The 12,816-nt window shown below is 36.2% G+C and overlaps 1 protein-coding gene and 1 long non-coding RNA gene across 2 annotated transcripts in view; both read left to right on the forward strand.

Moving 5' to 3' along the window:
* GPC5 (glypican 5) overlaps positions 1-12,816 on the forward strand; it is a 1,499,214-nt gene that overhangs the window by 1,318,174 nt on the left and 168,224 nt on the right. The window lies entirely within an intron of this gene.
* Positions 996-10,090, forward strand: LOC103879398. The gene is made up of 3 exons (XR_639992.4): positions 996-5,463; positions 6,419-6,513; positions 7,707-10,090. It is a non-coding gene; the product is annotated as an uncharacterized LOC103879398 (long non-coding RNA).

Consider the following 12,816-nt stretch of genomic DNA (forward strand, 5'->3'; position numbering starts at 1 on the left):
AAATTTTGCAATCTATTCATCTGACAAAAGAGGCTAATATCAGAACCTACAAAAGACTCAAAACAAATTTACAAGAAAAATTATTATCAAAAAGTGGGCAAAGGATATGAACAGACATTTTCTCAAAAGAAGACATTCACTTTACAATAATATAGACACATGAAAAATGTCATCATGCGCTGGCCATCAAATGCCAAATCAAAACCACAATGAATGCCATCTCACCAGTTAAATGGCGATCATTAAAAGTCAGGAAACAACAGGTCTGGAGAGGATGTAGAGAAATAGGAACACTTTGCACACACTGTTGGTGGGATTATGGCAGAGAGTTCAACCATTATGGAAAACAATGTGGCGATTCCTCAAAGATCTAGAACCCACATATGCCATATGACCCAACCATCCATTACTAGGTATATACCCAAAGGATTATAAATCAGCAACGCTCTAAAAGGTACATGCACACGTATGTTTGATGCGGCACTATTCACAATATGCGGGCAGATCCTTAAATGTCCATCAGTGACAGACTGGATTAAGAAAATGTGGCACCTGCACCATGGAATACTAACCGCAACCCGTAAAAAGGATCGCACGTTTGTCCTTCAGCAAGGACATATGCGTTCACAGCTGGAAACATATTCTTGTAGCAAACTATCGCGAGAACAGAAAAGCAAACACGCGTATTTCTACTCTCAGTCATAAATTCAGAACTGAACCGTGAAAGGATCACTTGGACCGGGAAGGAGACATCACTGCACACGGGGCGATCATGGGGAGGGGGAGGGAGGATTGCATTGGGAGTTACCTGATAGCAAATGACGGTGGTGATGAGTGCTGACGAGTTGATGGGTGCAGCACAGCAACATGGCACAAGTATACATATGTAACAAACCTGCACATTATGCACATGTACCCTAGAACTTAAAGTATAATAACAATAAATAAATAAATAAGAAAAATAAAAAATAAAATAAAATATTTTTCTCCTCACTTCCAGAAGGTGGAGCATAAACCACTTAAGTGACCTATTTAAGCCCCGCTAAAGCAAATGGCAAATATTGGAACTGGATTACCAAATCTGTGCATTCCATTTGATTGTGTAACTTTTTGTTTCGTGCATGGATAATGGCTTTTCTTCTTCTTCAGTAACCCAAAGGAAAAGCTGACATTCTAAAGGAGCTGCACATTCAAGTTTTGACACGTTCCTCTCACTGGTTGCATCTAATGCTTATAATCAGCCTATATACTCAGCAACTTTAGAAAGATGGGTCGAAGAAGTGTCTTTAGCATACTTTGAATTTTTCCCTGGGGCACTTGGCAGAGTCACCTCTGGTGTTTCAAATATGCTTGAAAGTTATCTGGCTGCCCTCTGAGAAATTTGCATAAAAACTGCTTTACTTAAAACCAGGCAAAATTGAGGTTTCTGTAACAAAACCATAGGCATTGCATTGAGATAGGACAAAGACCAAGTATCTTGTTTCCATGTGGCAGGGAAATAATCAAATAAAAAATCATCATCATACGAGTGGCATATCATCACACCATTATTAATAGAGGACATCGCTAATTTCTAAAAGGGCTTCATGTCATGATTACTTTATCTTCTTCTTTCTGTTGAATTTTTAACATGTATATCTACTGCAAAGTACACAAAGGAAATAAATTAGCACTAAGAAAAGGGCTTCACATCTCAAATTACAGATATATTTCTTTCAGAACATCACTTTCGAGACAAAATAGCAAAAATTCAGCATCATCGCTTTTGTGACACTTCACTAACCAATCAAAATATAGAAAAAAATAGAAATTAGGTACATTTGTATTCACTGTACATTTTTAGCTATTTGTGTAGAAGAAAAACAATTAGCTTATTTAAAAACCCTAAGGTGAGTATGCAGTTTTTGTTATTATCTTTGCTGTTTTGATTTAGATTTTTATTTTTGTATTTAGAAAATCAGTAAACAAACCTATGTCAAATACTTCTTTATTTTTGATACTGGTACAAAATATTGGTGACGTTTTTAGATGGGAATATCTGATATGTATCTTTCAGAAATTATCAGAGAGTTATAATATTTGGGAGGCAAGGAAGGCACTAGACATAAGAAACTTGTATAGACAAACACTTTGTCACCAAAGTTGTATATTTAAAAGTTAAATCCTATTCTCTAGCTTGTCTCTTACCAATTCAAAATTAATTCATTAGAAAACAATTTTCCTCAACACTTAATCCCTGGTTGTTCATTTTTTTCACTAGCTAGTATTCCATTGCTCATTGCTTCATAGCTAAACTCTGTTTAAATCTGGTAACTGAAATGATTTTTAAAACTTTTTGTCCATTTTTTACCTATTCCGTTTGACATTTGTCTTGTATGATATGATACAAAGGAAAATGACCCTACAATGATATGATTCATAATTCCACTATAAATTTCCTTGATGCTTTGAGAGTGTCATTAATTTTTGTCCCCCTCCTTTTTTTAACTGTAAAGCAAGTACGTGTACAACGATGCCATTTCTTCAACCCCAAATAAATAGAAACAGCTATAGGACTGAAGTTTCTTTTATGAGTCTTATAGTTTACTTACCATATGCTTTAATAAAGTTTCCTCTTCAGGAAACTAGAAAGTTGTAACTGGTGTAAGACTAGACGTTTTGTCAAAAACACATAATATTCATGTAGCAGAGCTTTGTTCTTATGCCATGAACAAGCAGGAGGTGCCTCTGGAACTGTTCTATTGATTTTCACACATTATTTATTAGAAATGACTGTTGCCATTCCCACATAGTGCTAAGTGTGAACATTTACCGTATGTATGTGGCCTCAATATTACTTTGTTGTTCACAAAACCATGTATGTCCTCCCATTGAAATATTGTCCTCATCTTCAAAGTAAGTGGCACTATTTTATTCAATGGTTTATATTTTGGAATCCTAACCAGATATTTTTTGCCTTAAATTTTAAGCACTGCATTACTTTCAAAGACATGCTATGGCTATAAGGAAATTATATCAAACATGAGTAAATTTTGTTGACCAAGACTATATATATAACAATACCATTATATAACAGATATTGATGGTTGGTGAAAATTACCCCCAAATGTCCAATGTCATGAGTATAATTTGAATAGCTTTTAGTTTTTATTAACAGTATAGGAAGGTCATTTGAAAGCCTGCAGACATAATCTGTAGAATACACTACTCAGATATTTGAGAATGTACTACTTAAATATTTGGATATGTTTATTCCAAATATTTCTCTATGGTGATTTTTTAGGAGATACAATTGCCATCACAGTAAGATATTGCTGATTCAGATGAAATTTTTAATTAACTAGAAAAATCAAAGAATGCAATTCTTTTTTGAGATTTCTTCAAATAAAGAAACAAGCAAAATTAGGCTGTGGTTCTGTGAATAATACCAAGAAGTATGGAGTCAGGCAAACCTCAGGTTCAGTCACAGTTCGACCGTTAAGTAGATAATAATTCTAAGGGTGCGTTTTTGTTCTCTTAGCTTTGTGGAGACCGGTAGCATTTCACAGACCAACACTGAGCCTACCCCATGACTATTCAACCTGCCCATTATAGGGTAGCTTTCATAGAACCAGTTAGAAAGAAAACATCCATGAAAACTATTTACTAAAGAATTATATCTTTTAATTAAGGGTACCAAACATGGCCAAGTTGGAGAACAATAGAGTAGAAAACTTCTATTCAAATATAATTGAGACCAGTTGTTTGATAGTTAATCTAAAAAGTGAGTTGAGGAGGAGGATCATGGGATTAAAAACACACACACACACTAATGTAAATTAATTAGCCAATATTTTGATATAAGTCCAGGACCCTTTGATTATCACTCTATTAACTGGAGTTTCTATACATTGTCATCTTTGTATAAATTATGATCATAACAAGTGCTAAGTGTGAACATTTACCGTATGTATGTGGCCTCAATATTACTTTGTTGTTCACAAAACCATGTATGTCCTCCCATCAAAATATTGTCCTCATCTTAAAAGTAAATGGCACTATTTTATTCAATGGTTTATATTTTGGAATATAAACCATATATTCCAAAATATAATTCTAAATTTTTATTTGTTTAAAGTAGAACAAAAACTTAAAGTAATTGAAGTGCAAAAACCTTTTTGCTTATTAAAATTTTGTTATTCTGATTATTTTTTCTTAAAAATTTTAGTTGCTTAGCTTTCTCTAATCTTTTCAAGACCCAACATATCTTTACATAAATAGCACCACTCTTTTATCATCACATCACTGATTTTATTTATGTCACAAAACACTAATTTGAATGCAACCTAAATAAACTGGCTGGTGGATAAGTTAACATAATGCCAAGTTGAGGCAGCGGACTAGGCATAATAGAAAATACACTGTTATTTTACAAGGAGAATGTACAGTGTCAGTTCATTCAACAAGTTAAAAACACAACTCAACTAAAACAATGTCAATGAAAAGTAGCAAATTCTGTGTTTGCTCTATGGACTTACAGCCAGTGAGTCCTGAGAAAGAAGATAAAATTTGAAGAGTTTCATTGGCAGGTGAATCTGTACTTGGCCTTTTAGCTTAGAGACTGAAGCTCCGTATTAAAAGCAGGAAAAAGATAGAGAGGCATCCCATATAAAGAAAGAAATCAGAACAGATGTGCAGAGGCAAAAGTAGCCCTGATCTGCGTCCTGGTTCAGGCAGACAGTATGTGTTGAAGAGCAAAGCCTGGAATGGACTGATGCCTGCAACCTGACCCCACCCCATGTGCTTTACCTACTCGCACTGTTTGCCTGGGAAATCTGGCACTCCACAATGAGAACAGGAACTGGGTGTCCCAGCTAATCTTCAGTTGGGCGGGCCCCATAGGGTTGTCATATTTGAAAAAAAATAACAATAGGCTTTGAATAAAAAGACTTGGAGATGAAGCAGAATGCTCCTGCCAAAGCTTCCCTCAATTGACATAAGAGGAACAAGTTTATTTCCCAAGTTAATTATAGTATAATTTGCCAGGTATCCAAATAAATTTGTTTAGAGGATAAGAGTTTTCCCCTCGAAAAATTCCTGACTGTAATTTTCCATATAATTCTTTCATTCAACAAACTCTCAATGTATGTTTGTTTTATACCAAACACTTTTTAAGGAATTAGGAATACCATTGTGAATAAAATGGACAATTTCTGCTAAATGCTTAGATGATGAGAGCCAAATACATAAGAAAGAAAATAATTAAGAAATACAGTTTTATCCCTAATTATGTCAGGTAGTGGTAAGTGCTATGTCCCCAAAACACGTAGGCATTTTCTCAAACTATTATAAAACAGAGAAGGCACATAAAGGGTGCTGGACGTGGGACTGAAGATTCTGTTTTAAATATGGTTGCCAGGGAAGTCTTCACTGTATAAGAACATTCCATCAAGGACTTGAAGGAGATGAGAGAAGTCATCAAGCGTACGTAAAAAATAACACCCCCAGTAATAGGACCAGCAAATGCAAAGACCAGAGGAGAAAGACATCTGTTTTGTTTAAGGGACTCCTTTAAGGTCTCCCCACTACAGCAGAGTGACTACAGTGGAAATGGTAGAAGCGTTTTTAGTTGTAAGGCAAGAAGGGGGACCAACCATGGAGAGTCTTAGATGTCATCATGGAAATTTCTATGGAGGTGAAATGAAAGCTACTGAAGGCACGTGAAATACAGGCTGATATGGTTCACAGCTTTAATATCTGCTGTCTGCTGAGATAAGAATTGACTATTGGACAAAGGGTAGATCCAGGTAGTGAGATGTTAGAAAGAGAGAGGATGATTTGAACTCGAGTGGTGGTGGTGAGAAGTGGTCATATTTTGAAAATATTTTTAAAGTAGAGTTGAGAGGATTTGGTGATGAATTTGACATGGGATGTGAGTCAGATTTCAGAGCCTGAGCCAAACGTCCCTATTTAATTACGTTTAATATAATGGAAAAGGTGAGGGGAAATGGATTAAGAAAAGAAAGAAGTTTGGTGTGGGAAACAGCAAGGTGAATAAACCAGTAGAGATGTTAGATATCTAAATCTGAGTTCAGGAGTTTTGAATGCATAGAAAATTTGATCATTAGCACGGGGCTGGTATTTGAAGCCATGACACTGGACAAGGCCATGTTAGTTTAGTGTATTTCCACATATTATATTTCAAGCATCATGCTAGATACTTTAACGTTTGGCCATTTTAAAAGCCCCTTGGTAAATTCCACAGGAATGAGGATTTGACTGATCCGTTGTTCTCAGATGTCTGACCTCAGTAGGATGATAATTTTATTATATTTAATTCCCTATAAAATGCCAAAATATCAAAATAATACCTGTATTTACTAGCAGGATTTTTCAGGTGTGATATTCCTACTCAGGACTATATCACTTAATTTCACAGAAATATCCTTCCCTGGGGTGGTGATACTATGATATCACCAATCATGAAGTCATGCCGACTTGTAGGCAACAATGGAGCTCACATTTTGATCTAAGGTAATTTGCATGAATTACTTAAATTATGAAAATACACACTTTCAGAGAGCAGACAGATTTTACTCTGAATTGTGTCAAACTATCACTTAATAATTCTCAAGGGCCCAACTCTGGCGAAACCAGATGCTGCAGTGTATGTGTTTCCTGTTCCCTTCCAATTTTTTTCATCATGGTTCATCAGCAAATGCTATGAAGTCTAATTAATTTAACTAATGGATCTCTGGGCCATTGGGCTATGCATTTACATGAATTGTTCTGTGAAAGAGCGCGTGCTCTCTCTCCCCACCCCCAACACCAACCCCCTCACCACCTTCTCTTTCAAGAGCAGAACATTTTAGTGACCTCCAGTTAACTGGCTAAACAAGCAGCGATCTCTTAGGTAATAGTGCACTGCTAACAAACCTCAGCAGAGACGACAATGCCACCACTAAAGCTTCTATTAATGTCGTTCTAGGGCTGATAAAATGGAATACTGTAATCTAGTTCTGAGGAAATTTGAGATTGTCTCATATTTTCTCAGTTAAACCAGAAATAATTAATTATAAGGAAGGGACAAGAATTGTCCTGGCAGAGCCAGCCTGAGAAATAATTTCTGTTCATTCTCGATGTATTATCTGCTTTGTCCCTAGAGGCCCCCTTTTGTTACTCATATATCAAAATCCTTTGGCCACTTAATTGTCCTGCCATCTCAATTCAAAAATCATAGCTACAACAGAGCCAAAGTTTTCAACTTTTTCTTTAGCGAAAATATGTGCCAGCTATGAGAGTGTAAGCTTTATAGTTATATATAGATGTTTTTATTTATAATCTTTCTCCTGCAAAACAGGATTAAAGTGAAGCAAAAAGAATGTGTAAGAAGATAAATAATGAATAGAAAAGTAAATTGCTCTAAAGACAAAGGAAACTGTAAAAGGCAGATGATTAGAACTATTTAGCAAGAAGCGACCTCATTCTTTCCATCAAATAGTGTGGTGTAATTTGCACAATGCACCCAATGGTTAATGAATACATATTTGTTGAGGATATCATTAATAAACAACATGACCAGTGAAATACTAGTACAAAAGATTTTTACTTTTCAGGAAGTCACTATTAGATGGTATTGTACATTCTGTCTTTAAAAGGTAGAGGAAAATATATATTGATCTGACCCATAAATGCAACAGGAAGACACAGAGTAACAATTCTTGCAGGTGAATTTCAGCTCTTAGTCTGCCTACCAACCTGTGTCACCAGGAACCTTCTTCAGACCTGTGTATCCAACTGCTGATTTATCTTTTGCACCTGGATCTCTCTCAGCTACCACCATTTAATTCATCTTCTTCCTCCAAACTGGTCTGCATCCAGCCAGATCCAGAGAACTGTGAAGAGCTCTTCTAGTCTCCGCCCTCTCTCCTGTTGCTGATTCAGTTAAGAGGGCCAAAGAAAGTAGTTGAGAGGACACCATCTCTATCTAGTAGCACTTAGTTTTAACCTCATCCCTTAACTTAAAATCGACATGGCCTTCAGTAAGCGATTTACCTCCTCTGAATATCAATTGATAGAAGTAAAACAAAAAAATAAATTCCAAAATTAATTGTATCGAGGATTAAAATATCATGTTTGGTACATCACGAGCTCTCAAATAGTTGTAGTATTGTTATTCAAATTGGTACACAGGCCTATTACTTCTCCTTCCTTTTAGATCTGTTTTTTTTTTTCTTTGTTCTCGCCTCTGAATGCCCCAACCCAATCTCTCTTCCTCTATCACCTTTTCAGGAATTCCATCCCCACCCCACTCACCCCACCACTCCTCATACTCCTTTCTCTCCTACCCTGACCTCCACCACAGCTATTACATCCCCACCTGTAATCCAGCCTCTACACGAATATCAGGGCTGTGGTTCTGAACAGCAAATCTTAGGTTGAACCTTATAACATCTTTGAATGACACCTACTAGTCTCATGATCAATTCTAAACTCCTTAGTTTTAGGTTGACCATGACCATTTTTGATCAGACCCTGTCCGTCTCTGCCTCCTAATTCTCATTTCTCTCCACCAAACACTCCACCCTTTGTCCTGAACAACATGGCCCTACTTTCTTCTCTTCATACTTATATTTTTTCCTAGATCCTTAACTTTGCTCACAGTGTTCCTGCCATCTAGAATAGCATTTTCCCTGCAGGCCTGGAAAATGTGACTATTCCTTTGTGACAGAGATCAGTCTTCACTTCCCCATGAGTGACCTTCTTAGGACAAATTGACCGTATTTTATTTTGTAGTCTCACAGTCCATTAGGAAGTCTTCAAATGTCCAATATGACAGTGCAAAATATTTGTTGTTTATATGCCTATTTCCCCCACTGTCTTTGAGAAACTTGAGGGATTGTTGTAACCATTTTTATCCCCAGTGTATAGATGCATAGCGTGCATCTATTTCTGTTTTGAATGAGTGAGTGAATTAATGAATGACGAAAAATCAGTGACCTATGTTTTGTCTCTACCTCTTACATGACATTATAAATAGACTGATTAAACTGAAGATTCCAGTTCCTAGTCCTCTTGCTCTTGTTATTGTATATGTTAGCAAAAAGCTTCACCCCTTCCAAAAATTTATTCAGTAATAGCAATAAATTCAGTGTCTTCTGGGAGCAACATTGTGCTCTCTCTCTCTCCCAGTTTTGCCTATTGCTACTTTGAAGAGTATGTGTTTACGACTTTATAATTTGTAAAAGTGCATGTAATAGGAGCCCTGCTATTTCTTCATAAGGGGTTAAGAAAACATATTCATACTTGCTTATGCTTTGTGAACATCTATGTGTGGTGGAGCACGTTATTATAATCTTATTTTAAGTGGAAATATAGAGTTAAGGATTTTCTTTTACTGTTCTTAATGTAAAGCTTCTAAATTAGATATACAAAAGTGCTCATCTAGAAGATAATGGAAACATAAGCAAAACACAGAAAAAGACTTACCAAGAACAAATTATAACTAACAAACAAATGTTAGTTTTATTGCAATAGGATTACGGAATTAGTACACGATGAAACAAAAGATCTATAACAAGTTTAGATGTCAGTAATTTATTGAACATAGGTTGTATACATTGTACCCACAAAATTTTATCAAATTGTTTCTATTTCAAGAAATTTTCAGTTTATTCATGTTCAACACAAAAGTTAATTATACATGAAATACAAACCGAATGGAAAACATTGGCATTGTATTTCCTGGCTTTCTGGGAAGAATGTGGGAGTAGGGTTAATACTGAAATGCAAGACAAAGCTCTTTTCTCCTCTCCTTGTTCCCAGGATAGGACAAAATACACATAGCCAAGAATGAGGAAAGTAGGAAAAAACCCAGTATAGTCAAGAAAGTTATGACCTTGAGGTGTGAGGTAAGATCTGGCCCTGGGAACGTTGACTGACACCGCAATATTTAGTGTGTAGACTGGAATGATTAGATATGAAGTGGGTTAACTTGGGGTCTTTAGAGATGGCGCTATTCCCAGAAAGATAAATGAGATCCAGTCCTAGGACAAAAGGACAAGCATCATTGGGCAGAAAAAGAAAAAATGATTTAGAAAAAAAGAGAAACAAAACATAGAGGAGGAGAAGAAACCCCAAGGATGGAGACCAAAGGGTTTGCCAGACAGTCTGTTCCTTGGGAACGTGGGTTACACAGCAACCTGGAAGATGATGCTACTTTCAAGCCCAAGATTCTGTCTCCATGACTTAGGACACTAGTCATGAAGAAATAGAACACATCTTTTTCTAAATCTCATTCTCGGTTGAAGAAGTGAAGAAATAGAACACATCTTTCTCTTTCTAAATCTCATTCTCAGTTGAAGAACTGCTACTCATGGCCTGCTAGAGTGAAATTCATTGGTTCTAGGAATGAATGAAATTGGACCTGCTGGAGGCCTTTAATTATTATGTGGGCATCAGAACTGATGAGGATTGATGTGGGAGTTATTTCAGTAAAGTGTTATAAATCATATATGAAAAATTTACTTTTTCTTATTTTAATGTATAGTTAAATACATTAATATTGCATTTTAATGTTGTTATTCAAATTAAAGACCATGTCAGTTCTTAGACACAATCTCTCACTGTGTATTAATCTGAATAAGACAGCGTAGTAACCACATATGTATAGAGAGGGACATATATATATATACAGACATTAGTTTTTGAACTATTTTAGGTTTCCAGGCAAAAATTAGTGAAAATTAAAGTGCGTGTCCAAAGACTCTCTCACTCCACCCACATTTGTCCTATTTTTAACATCTTGTGATATTTTTAACATTAGTATGTTACATTCATTACAAGTGATAAGTCAATGTTGATAAATTATTTTTATCTAAAGTTCATAATTATATTAGGGTTCGCTCCCTATGTTGTCCATTTTATGGATTTTAATAGATGTATAATAAGATGTACCCACCATGACAGTGTTACACAGAATAATAGTTTCACTGCCCTAAAAATCCCCTGTGTTCTACCTGATTATTCCTCCTTTCCTTCCTCCCCAGGGGCCCCTGGAAATGACTGATCTTCTTACTGTCTCCACAGTTTTGCCTTTTTCAAAATGTCATATACTTGAAATCACATAGTGTATAGGCTTTCATATTGGCTTCTTTCACTCAGTATTATGCATTTAAGATTCCTCCATGCCTTTTATGGCGCGCTCTCTCTCTCTCTATTTATTTATTTATTTATTTAGAGACAGAGTCTTGCTCTGTCGCCCAGGCTGGAGTGCAGTGGTGCAATCTCGGCTCACTGCAACCTCCGCCTCCTGGGCTCGAGCGATTTTCCTGTCTCAGCCTCCTAAGCAGCTGGGACTACAGGAGTGCATCACCACGCCCAGCTAATTTTTGTATTTTTAGTAGAGACAGGATTTCACCATATTGGCCAGGCTGGTCTCAAACTCCTGACTTTGTGATCCACCCACCTCAGCTTCCCAAAATGCTGGGATTACAGGCGTGAGCCACCACACCCAGCCAGCTCTCTCTTTTTTTATATAGCACTGAATAATATTCCATTGTGTGGTTACACAAAAGAGTGTTGGTCCATTCGCCTATTGAAAGTAACTTGGTTGTTTCTATTTGGGTAATTATGAATAACACTGGTATAAACACTTTTGTGCGTGTTTTGTGTGGCTGTAAGTTTTCAACTCTCTTGACAAATACCAAGGAGCATAATTATGGAATTATACTGAGTGTGCTTGGTTTCATAAGAAACGCTAAACTGTCTTCCAAAGTGGATGTACCATTTCGCATCCCCACTAGCAATGAATAAGAATTATTTCTGCTCATTTATCTTATCAGCACTCAGTAGTGTTGGTATTCTGGATTTTGGCCATTGTAACAGGTATGTGGTAGCAAATCATTGTTTTAGTTTGCAATTTTCTAATGACATATGATGTTGAGCATCTTTTCATGTGTTTACTTACCATTAGTAGTATGCTGCCATCAGTAATTTTCCTTTCCCTTTCCATTGCCAGTGAGATCCAGTAGTTCGTTCATTCATTCATTCATTCATTCATTCATTTTGAGATGTAGTCTCACCCATGCTAGAGTGCAGTGGTGCAATCTCAGCTCACTGCAACCTCCACCTCACGGGTTCAAGCGATTCTTCCTGCCTGAGCCTCCCGAGTAGCTGTGATTACAGGCACCCACAACCACCCCAGCTGATTTTTGTATTTTTTTTAGTAGAGAAGGGGTTTTGCCATGTTGGCTGGGCTGGTCTTGAATTCCTGACCTCAAGTGATCCATCCTCCTCAGCCTCCCAAAGTACTGGGATTACAGGCATGAGCCACCATGCCCAGCCAGATCTAGTATTTCTTAACAGAAACTAAAACTTCACCTGTTACCACATTTTCCCCCATATATTTGTAATAAGTTCTGATGTCTGATAAGGCAAGTCTGACCCTCTGCATTTTTAAAAATTAATCAAGTTATTTATGAAAAATTATGCTCATTTTAGGATCAAATATTTTATTTAAATCAATGACCATATTAGATTTATTGGAAAAATAATATTTAATATTACATTATCACATTCATTAACATGACATAATTCTCCACTTATCTGGATTTCCTTTAAGATCAATTCCTAAAATTGTCTATATAGATGGCTGTAGTTTTTTTTGTTTTTTTTTTTTTGTAGCTTAAACTACAGGATACTTTATAGTGTCTCAATTTTTATTACAGTTTTACACCTTCAATTCAATTATTGCTGATATGGAAGAACTTTTTATCAATGTCTATTCTAGATTTAGTGGGCACATATACAGGTTTGTTACATGGGATACTGCTTGAT

The sequence above is a fragment of the Papio anubis genome, chromosome 15 (assembly GCF_008728515.1).
Source record: "Papio anubis isolate 15944 chromosome 15, Panubis1.0, whole genome shotgun sequence".
In the NCBI taxonomy this organism is placed as follows: Eukaryota; Metazoa; Chordata; class Mammalia; order Primates; family Cercopithecidae; genus Papio; species Papio anubis.